Source organism: Canis lupus, chromosome X (genome assembly GCF_011100685.1).
Source record: "Canis lupus familiaris isolate Mischka breed German Shepherd chromosome X, alternate assembly UU_Cfam_GSD_1.0, whole genome shotgun sequence".
Classification (NCBI taxonomy): Eukaryota; Metazoa; Chordata; class Mammalia; order Carnivora; family Canidae; genus Canis; species Canis lupus.
The window spans coordinates 58092893-58103123 of NC_049260.1; positions in this window are offsets into that span (position 1 = coordinate 58092893).

Consider the following 10231-nt stretch of genomic DNA (forward strand, 5'->3'; position numbering starts at 1 on the left):
GTTGTTCTTTCTGATATCAGCTAAAGATATTGTCTGCTTCATGTTCATAACAACAGATAATAACAAACTCAACTTTTTTCTCCTGGATGTCAAAACTCTTTTTGGAATATGACTCAGTCTTGTTCTGTTATGGGAAAATGTTATTATTCCTGTTTTACACCCTAAGATTATCAGGGCCTCGTACCCTACCAGTATCTGAGATCTTTCACCAACCTTTTAAGGACCATGTTTGCCCTAAAAGCATACAGGATAATTGAAAATAACTTTTTTTAATAACCCCATAACCTGTAGAAAGGGCAATTAAGACTGAGGGATGCTAAGATACAATCAAATAATTAGTTTTGTCTTTCAGAGACAAAAATAAAAAAATAAAAAACAATTTAGAAATGTGTTGGCCTAAAAATGTAAAACATGCAAATAGTATATTATTTATATATTATTTATCATTTATTATGATAGGCATCATTCCTCATAATATAATTTCAATATTGACAGTTCTCCTCTAAAGGCTATAGCTTTGATTTTCAAGATCAGTCTGGAATTATTGGTAAAGATCTCTTTCTCTCTCCTAATTCAATCCTTTCAATTTATGGGATTTCCTTTTTTTTTAATTCCCTGATTATCAAGGTGGTGAAATTGAAATAGAAAATTTGGGAAGCACAGAAAGCCTATGTAAAGAAAAAATCACCCATCATCTCCCCAGCAAGAAGCCACCTGAAATAGTAGACATGACAATGAAAGACTATTTTCAGTTATTGAGAAATCAACGTTTTGTTCCTCTAACCCCTATTGATTGATTGGCTTAGCAATAAGAAGCTAACTTCATTTCCACAGGGATTTCATTGACGTGGGGGCTTTTAGAGGGAGATACTAAATGGTCATAAAAGGAATGCACTGTGAATGAAAAGGGTTCTACAACAAGTTTTAGCTAGAGATCAGAAAATAATTTATTCGTGACAGTGTTCCCAGGGACTAGCCAAATGTTGCCTCACATATAGTCTGTTACTTGATCATATCCTAATGGATGTGGTCAGCTTTGTAGGCCCTGATGCCAAGTCCTGATAGCTAAAAGCTAGGATAAATATTTTGATCATAGTAATTTGGTGTTATGGATAGGGATTCAGGAATACCCAGGTTTGGCTTAATCTCATTATGTCTCTCATAATAAAAGCCACAAAGGAACCATACACACAAGGGACAAGGATAGATAGGAATTAAAACACTACTTTGTGATTACTGGATTTCAAACCCAGTACTCTGATACAGGGCTGTCTGGTAAAGCTGAATTTTAGTACACGATTTAGACTGAAGGTCCAAAAATGGCTTCACCTTTTCCTGCCAAGCCCCAAACTTATTAGTAATTGACCACCAAATTGATATTAAGTACTATTAAGTACTTGAAATACTAAGTGAAGGAAGCAAGAAAGCAAAGTTGCTGGGCATGCAGGAGACTGGCTTAGTGTTTTAATTTCTCTAAAAGATAGAAAAACATCTGCAGTATATAACTTTTTAACCCATAGTGACCAACCCAGACACAGTAGCAAATGTGGCTCAAGGGATCTGAGCCAATCCTATTACTATGTCCTCCTTGAAGGAGGGAGTGCAGGTGAGGAGCTGTAATCCTTTCCTTTTCATTCTCACTTTACTTAACAACCACTCTTAAGGGTTTAGTTCTGTGCCACAGTGGCTGCTGTTCTTGCTGTTTGCTCCATGTTCCTTAGGACTACAATAGCTGCCTTTTCAAAAAGGTTCACCTCTTGTCCTCACAAATAACTCAACAAGTGAAGCATGCTCAACAAATCCCTGAACTGAAGCTATTATTGATGCTTTCAAAAGTTGTGCTACTCAGTGAACACCAGTATGTCTTTAGTCATATCTTCTTTCCCCAAACCTTGCTTTCCATAGGGTTTTTATTTTCTAGGTTTTGTGTAACCTGTAGTACAACATTTTTTTGGCTGTCTTACTTTTTTCCTAGTAGCAGTAGCATATGTCTCCAATTCTTCCATTTCCTTCTGTTTTTCCTTTATCTATTTCTTAAGGTCATGTGTCTTCTACATTGAGTCTCTTGTCTCTCACTGCTTTAAGGATTTTCTTTTTATCTTTGGAATTTGCAAGTTTCACTATTAAATGTCGAGGTCTTGAACGGTTTTTATTGATTTTGGGAGGGGACCTCTCTATCTCCTAGATCTGCCTGTTTCCCTCCACAAATTAGGGAAGTTCTCAGCTATGATTTGTTCAAATATGCTTTCTGGCCCTCTGGCCCTCTCGGTGTTTTCTGGAACCCCAATTATATGTAGGTTCTTCCTTCTGAGACTATCATTTTTTTCCCTTAGCCTTTCCTCGTGGTCTCTTGTTTTTTTTTTTTTTCTTTTTTCCTCAGCTTCTTTCCTTACCACCAACTTATCTTCTATGTTGCTCGCTCTTTCTTCCACCTCATTATCCCTAGCCATTAGAACATCCAGTTTGGATTGTATCTCATTTAATTTATTTTTAATTTCAGCCTGATTAGATCTAAGTTCTGCAGTAATGAAGTCTCTAGAGTTCTTTACTCTTTTTTTCCAGAGCCACCAGTAGTTTTATAATTGTGCTTCTCAATTGGCTTTCTGACATTGAATTGTAATCCTTATGTAACTCTGTGGCAGAGAGTACTGTTTCTGATTCTTTCTTTTGTGGTGAGTTCTTCCTCCTAGTCATTTTGTTTAGTGCAGAGTGGCTGTATGAGCAGGCTGAGTCAAGAATATCAACCACAACCTAAGTAAATTTCACCCTAGATGATTCTGATGAGGTCAGAGACAAGAAAATGATAACAAAGATCAGAGTGAAATAAAACAAAAGGACCACTCAAGTGAAAAACAAATTTTAAAACAAATTAGTAAAAAATAAAAGGCCAAGAATCCCAAAGAAGAAAAAAAGAAGAGAAAAAATCAAAAGTAAGGAGGAAAGAGAGGAAAAAAGAAAAAAGGGGGGACTGGGAGATGGTGGTGGTGAAGAAGTTGTAGTGGAGGGAGAATGTGGTCTACCTGAGGGGTCTTAGAGGGTGATCCTCTTGGTTCTGGGTGTATTAAGTTCTGTATGTTAGAAGATGCTCAATCCAAAATTTATATAAACCAGCAATACTTGTAGAAAGCTCCGACATTGACCACCAAAACATAATGTGATAAAAGATGGGTAGCAGAATGGAAATGAAGAGAGAATATAATCTCACAGAATGAACCAGCATGGTATTCCACGTGGTTCTGGGTGCATGCTGGTCATGTTTTAGAAGGTATTAACTTCTGCCATTGTAGAACAAAATGAGTCAGAAAAAACAAAAAACACAAAACCAAAAACCCATATCTCATATCTCTCCCAAAATTAAATTGAGTATGTTGAAGGGAATCCAGACATGAAAAATATATCCAAGACATGTAATTATAGAAATATGAAAGTCAAAAAGAAAAAAATTTAAAAATGAAGAGCTGGTAAAATATTGTATTTAAGGTGGGAAAAGAGAAAAAATAATGGAAATTTTTAGTTTAATAGAAAAATGAGTTGTAATGGAAAAAGGAAAAAAGTTTAAAAAGGTGGGGGGACCCTCTAGTTCTATATACTATTTCCCCTGGTCCTGGACCTTTCCAGCACTGGTTGGTCAAGAACTTGCTCTTCTTCCTCTGTTCTTCCAGCAGTTCTTCTGGGGGTGGTGCCTATTGCCCTGATTCTCAGGTGTGTGTGCCTGGGAGAGATGACCCGCACCTGCCAGGTGCTGGGCTCAGTGTGAGGTGTTTATTCTGTGAGGCCTTTGTTCCCTGGCGGCCCTGCCTCTCCCAGGCACTCGGTGAAGCAAGTAGGAAAAACAGCAATGGCGGCGGCCAGTCCAGCTGTGGAGTCAGCTCCTCGGTAGTAACTGCCGCAGTCTCCCAGTCCGCACTGGCCTAGATGCTCCTGGGGCCAGTGTGGGTGCACTGATCTGCACAGCTTGCGGGGCGCCCAGTGGCAGTAGAATTCTCGCTGTCCTGTGCCCTCCCCGGTTCTGCCTGTCCCAGGGAGAACACAGGATCACCGGCTTTGTCCACTTGGGTGCCTGGGATCTGGGGCCCTGTGCTGCTGGAACCGCGCTCCCTGGGACTGCGGCTCCTGAAGGCAACAGGGCACAGCCACCTCCATCCAGAGCCGGCCCACCTAACCCACTGGCTTCTACCAAATGCCCCGAGGGCTACAAGTTCCAGCCCTTTACCAAGATGCATCCAAGGTTTGAGGTGTGCTTTCCCTGGGGCGCACTTCCTCTATTTGTGACTCCGGGAATCTGGAGGCTTCACTGCCCCTCCTGAGAGTCTGCCTGATTTCCCTGTTAAGCACTTTTCCATCCGGGAAAAATCCAGCACCAATTTTTAAACTTCCCATTTCTCCAGGACTGGGCTTTCCTGCCCCGGAGGCATTCGCCACAGTTCTGCTTGAGCCAGGTACCGAGGCGCGGGGGTACGCTCCACCAAATTTATTTCTTTCTTTTCGTTCTTTCTTTCTTTATTTCTTTCTTTCGGTGAGGAGGGAGGGAGGGAGGGGATGGAGGAGAGGGCAGTGAGGGGAGGGCAGGGAGGGAGGCGGAGGGGGAGGCGAGGGAGGGAGGGAGGGAGGAGTGCAGGGAGGGAGGGAGGGAGGAGGGAGGGATGGAGGGATGGGAAGGGAAGGGAGGAAGGTGAGGGAGGAGGGAAGGGATGGGGAGGGAGGGGGGAGGGAGGGAGGGAGGGAGGGAGGGAGGGAGGGAGGAGGGAGGAGGAGGGGGAGAGGGGGATGGAGGTGGGAAGGGAGGGAAGGAGGGAGGAGGGAGGAGTTAGTTAGGAGGGAGGAAGGGGTAGGAGGGAGGCTAAGGAGGGTGGAGTCTTTAGGGATTTATTTAGTTGGGAGTTTTTTTCTTTTTTCTTTCGTTCTTTCTTTCTTTTTTCTTTTTCTTTCTTTCTTTATTTCTGTCTTTCTTTCTTCTTTTTTCTTTCTTTCTTTCTTTCTTCTTTCTTTCTTTCCTTTCTTCTTTCTTTCTTTTTCTTTTTTCCCCACCTTCCTACCTTGCTAGAAGCAAAAACTTCTCTCTCTTTAGCATTCCAGCTGTTCTTTCTTTAAATCTCAGATCAAATTCGTAGGTGTTCAGGTTGTTTTGAAAGTTATCTAGGTAAGTTGTTGGGACCAGGTGAGTTGGGGACTCCTACTCTTCCGCCATCTTGCCCCGCACTCCACTTCTGGGCTTTCTGTTTTATTTCATTGATCTATGTGTCTATTTTTGTGCCAGTATCATACTATTTTAATCACTACAGCTTCATAATATAACTTGAACTCTGGAAGGGTGATGCCTCCAATTCTGCTTTTCTTTTTCAGAATTGCTTTGGGTATTCAGAGTCTTTTATGGTTCCATACAAATTGTAGAATTTTTTGTTCTAACTCTGCGATAAACACTGTTGGTATTTTGATAAGGATAGCATCAAATGGGTAGATTGCTTTGGGTAATATAAACATTTTAATAATATATTTCAATCCATGAGTGTATATTTCCATTTCTTTGTGTCTGCTTCAATTTTTTCATCAGTGTTTTATAGTTTTCAGAGTACAGGTCTTTCACCTCCTTGGTTAGGTTTCTTCCTCAGTATCTTATGAGTTTTGGTGCAATTGTAAATGGCATTGATTCCTTAATTTCTATTTCTGCTGCTTCATTATTTGTGTATAGAAATGCAGCAGCTTTCTTTTTTTTTTTTATTTTTTTGCAGCAGCTTTCTACACACTGATTTTGTATCCTGTGAATTCATTGATTTTGTATATCAGTCCTAGCAGTTCTGTAAATAATGAAAGTTTGACTTTTTTCTTGCCAATTTGGATGCCTTTTATTTCTTTTCACCATCTGATTGCTGTGGTTAGGATGTTAAATAACAGTGGTGAGAGTGGACATCCCTGTCTTGTTCCTGAACTTAGAGGAAAAGCTTTTCATTTTTCACATTAATGATGATATTAGTTGGATATTTTTCCTAGATGGCCTTTATTATGCTTATGTATGTTACCTCTAAGCTTACTCTGTTGAGTTTTTTTTATCATAAATGGATGTTGTACTTTGTCAAATGGGTTTTCTGCATCTATTGAAATGATCATGTGGTTCTTTTTTTATTTTTTGATCATGTGGTTCTTATCCCTTCTTTTATTAATGTGTGTATCACATCAATTTATGAATATTGAATCACTGATGCAGCCCAAGAATAAATCCCACCTGATCATGGTGAATGATTTTTTAAAAATGTATTGTTCGATAAATTTGCTAGTATTTCCTTGAGAATTTCTGCATCTATGTTCATCAGGGATATTGATCTATAGTTCCCTTTTTTAGTCGTGTCTCCATCTGGTTATGGTATCAGGGTAATGCTGACCTTAAATAATGAATATGTATTAACTCTCCTTTAAACGTTTGGTAAAATTCACCTGTGAAGCCATCTGGTACTGGACTTGGTGTTTTTTGGGAGTTTTTGATTACTGATTCAATTTCTTTGTTGGTTATCAGTCTTTTCAAGTTTTCTATTTCTTCTTTTTTCAGTTTTGGTAGTTTATATATTTATAGGAATTTATTCATTTCTTCCAGGTTGTCCAATTTGTTGACATATAGTTTTTTTTAAATATTCTTCTTTTTTTTTAAAAGATTTTATTTATCTATTCATAGAGATGCAGAGAGAGAGACAGAGGCAGAGACACAGGCAGAGTGAGAAGCAGGCTCCATGCAGAGAGCCTGACGTGGGACTCGATCCAGGGTCTTCAGATCACGCCCTGGGCTGCAGGCGGCGCCAAACCGCTGCGCCACCGGGGCTGCCCTAAATATTCTCTTATAATTGTATTTCTGTGGTGTTGGTTGTTATTTCTCCTCTCCCATTTGTAATTTTATTTATTTGGGTCCTTTTTCTTTTCTTTTTGATAAATCTGGCTAGGGATTTATCAGTTTTATTAATTTTTTTTCAGAGAATCAGCCCTGGTTTCATATATTTGTTGTATTGTTTTTTTAGTTTCTATATCATTGATTTCTACTCTAATCCTTATGATTTCCTTCTTTATTTTGGTTTTAGGGTTCATTGTCTGTTTTTTTTCTAGCTCCTTTAGGTGTGAGTTTAGGTTGTTATTTGGAATTTTTCTTGCTTCTTGAGGTAGGCCTGTATTGGTATATACTTCCCTCTTATCACTGCTTTTGCTGCATTCCAAAGGTTTTGGATCATTGTGTTTCGAATTTCATTTTCATTTGTTTTTATATATTTTAAATTTCTTCTCTGATATCCTGGTTGACACTGGCTGCCTAACTTGCTTACAACAAGCACTAACTCCCTGCCATCTGGTGGGACTCCCCTTCTCAGTCAAGCTTGCCTAAGTCTCATCATGGTGGGCCCTTCTTCCAGTAGAGCAGCACAAGTCCTTGCCCACATTTCGTCTTCAGACAGAGTTCTGCTGGGCCTCAGTTGTGGTGGAGGTGGTATCAGGTCTCATTTCATGAGCAGACCAGAGCAAACTTAGTTAAATCTCACGACATTCAGGCCAGGGATCATATACCACCCACAAGCATGTTGAGCTTCTGCAGACAACTGGCCTGAAGGCCAAAGCACTCAAAACACAACAGCAGAGCACATGTAACATGCATTAGAGACACTATCTGAAACAGCAGGCTCTGGGCTGAAAAAAAGAAAAGGAAGGAAAACATTCTAATTCAAATGCCCTCCAAGCTCTATCACAGCAAAGCCCAAGGACCACTAAAACTCAAGGCTTTAAGCCCCAGTGGTTGCAAGAATAGAGAGAAGTGATCAGAAATGAAGTATGGTTTGGGCACTTAATCCATATATCAGTACCACACAATTCTCTTAATTTATGTATTGTTATAATACATTTTAATGTCTCATAAGACCAATTTCTCATTACTCTTCTTTTTAACAAGTTTTCTGGCTTTTCTTGATATGAACATTTTTTCATATGAAATATAGGATTCATTTGTTCAGTTCCAAAAATATTATTGTCTCCATAGGATCAAACTAAACTTATAAATTAATATAAACAAATAAATGACAATAAATAACTTGTACCATCCAATAAAAGGACATTTATTTAAGACTCTCTGTCCTTCAAAAGTGTACAAAAGAATTATTTTTACAGATTTTTTCTGTTTCTTATTTTTTAGTCCTGATGTTTTCTGTGGTTGGTATTTAAAATTGTATCTTCTCTACCATTATGCTTTTATTGCCAATTATTAGGTATCTCAAATATACAGAAGGAGTTTAAAGTCAGACACCCATATTCCTACCATCTAGAGTTAATGAATGTTAAGGTTTTTCATATTTGCAACAGATCATTGTTTTTTAATAGCTAAAATTATGTATAAAATTAAAGTCCCCCATTCATTTCATTAATTTCCTTTCTCCCCTACAGGTAACCTGATATAGGTGAGTATTTATCTTTAGATTTATATAAACATTATATAAAATTATTTTGTACATTGTTAAATTTTATAGTTATTATAGTCTATATGTCATTTTGTGACTCGTTTTACCTGTTCAATATTTTGTTTTTGGAACTTATGTTTCTTTTTTTAATATTTTAAAAATTTATTTATTCATGAGAGACAGAGAGAAAGAGAGAGAGAGAGAGAGAGAGGCAGAGAATCAGGCAGAGGGAGAAGCAGGCTCCATGCAGGGAGCCTGATGTGGGACCTGATCATGGGACTGATCACGCCCTGGGCCAAAGGCAGGCGCTAAACCACTGAGCCACCCAGGGATCCCCCTTATCTATGTTTCTATGTGTAATTTTATTTCATTCACTTTAAGTGAATAAGAGAATTCCATTGTATGAATACAATTACAGTTTTCAAAAGTCCATTCCACTATTAATGGATATTTGACTAATTTCCAACTTTTTGGTATTCTAACCTATATCCTTGTATATATCCTGAAATTTACTGGACATTACCAAATTACTTTCTGAATAACAATTTAGTTTACAAATATTTACTTACTCTATAATATGTACCAGACACTATTCTGGGAGCTGTACACAACAAAGAACAAAATAGACAAAATTTCCTGCCTTCTGGAGATTATGTTGAAGTTGGGGGAAACAGACAAATCCAAAATACCTAAATGTCTAAATAAAATACAGAGTATATAATATGCAGATAAGTTAGAGGAAAGTAGTGCAGGGAAAGAGAATAAACAGTGTTGTGATAGTTAATTGTAATTGTCAACTTGGCTAGGCTATATTATGCAGTCATTTAGTCAAATACTAATCTAGATGTTGCAATTTTGTTGATTCCTGCTTTTATTTTCATTATTTCCTTTCTTCTCCTTACTTTTGTTTTGCTTTGCTTTTTCTAATTTCTTTTTCTTTTTTTGAAGATTTTATTTATTTATTCATGAGAGACACAGAGAGAGAGAGAGGGAGAGAGAGAGAGAGATAGAAAAAGAGAGAAGGAGAGGCAGAGACACAGGCAGAGGGAGAAGCAGGCTCCATGCGGTGAGCCTGACATGGGACCCGATCCTGGGTCTCTAGGATCAGGCCCTGGGCTGAAGGCAGCGCTAAACCCTTGAGCCACCCTGGCTGCCCACTTTTTCTAATTTCTTGAGGTAGAAACTTAGAATTTTACCCTAGATTATACTATATTTAAGAGTCCTACCTATACATGATTTAGATGGCATTTAGATATGAGTATTTGATCTTAGAGTTGATGCTGGTTAAGACTTTTGGGGATGTTGGGGTAGGGTAAATGTATTTTGCATGTGAGAAGGACATGAACTTTGGGGTCAAGAGGGCATATTTTTTATGGGTTGAATTGTTATCCCCAAAAGATATGTTGAAGTCCTAACCTTCAGTACTTCAGAATGTTACCTTATTTGGAAATAAAGTTGTTGCAGATATAGTTAGATAAACCAAGATGAGGTCATACTGGATTAAGGTGAGCTCTAATCCAATATGACCAGTCCCACCCCCCGCCCTCCTCCCCTTCTACCACCCCTAGTTCGTTTCCCAGAGTTAGCAGTCTTTACGTTCTGTCTCCCTTTCTGATATTTCCCACACATTTCTTCTCCCTTCCCTTATATTCCCTTTCACTATTATTTATATTCCCCAAATGAATGAGAACATATAATGTTTGTCCTTCTCCGACTGACTTACTTCACTCAGCATAATACCCTCCAGTTCCATCCACGTTGAAGCAAATGGTGGGTATTTGTCATTTCTAATAGCTGAGTAATATTCCATTGTA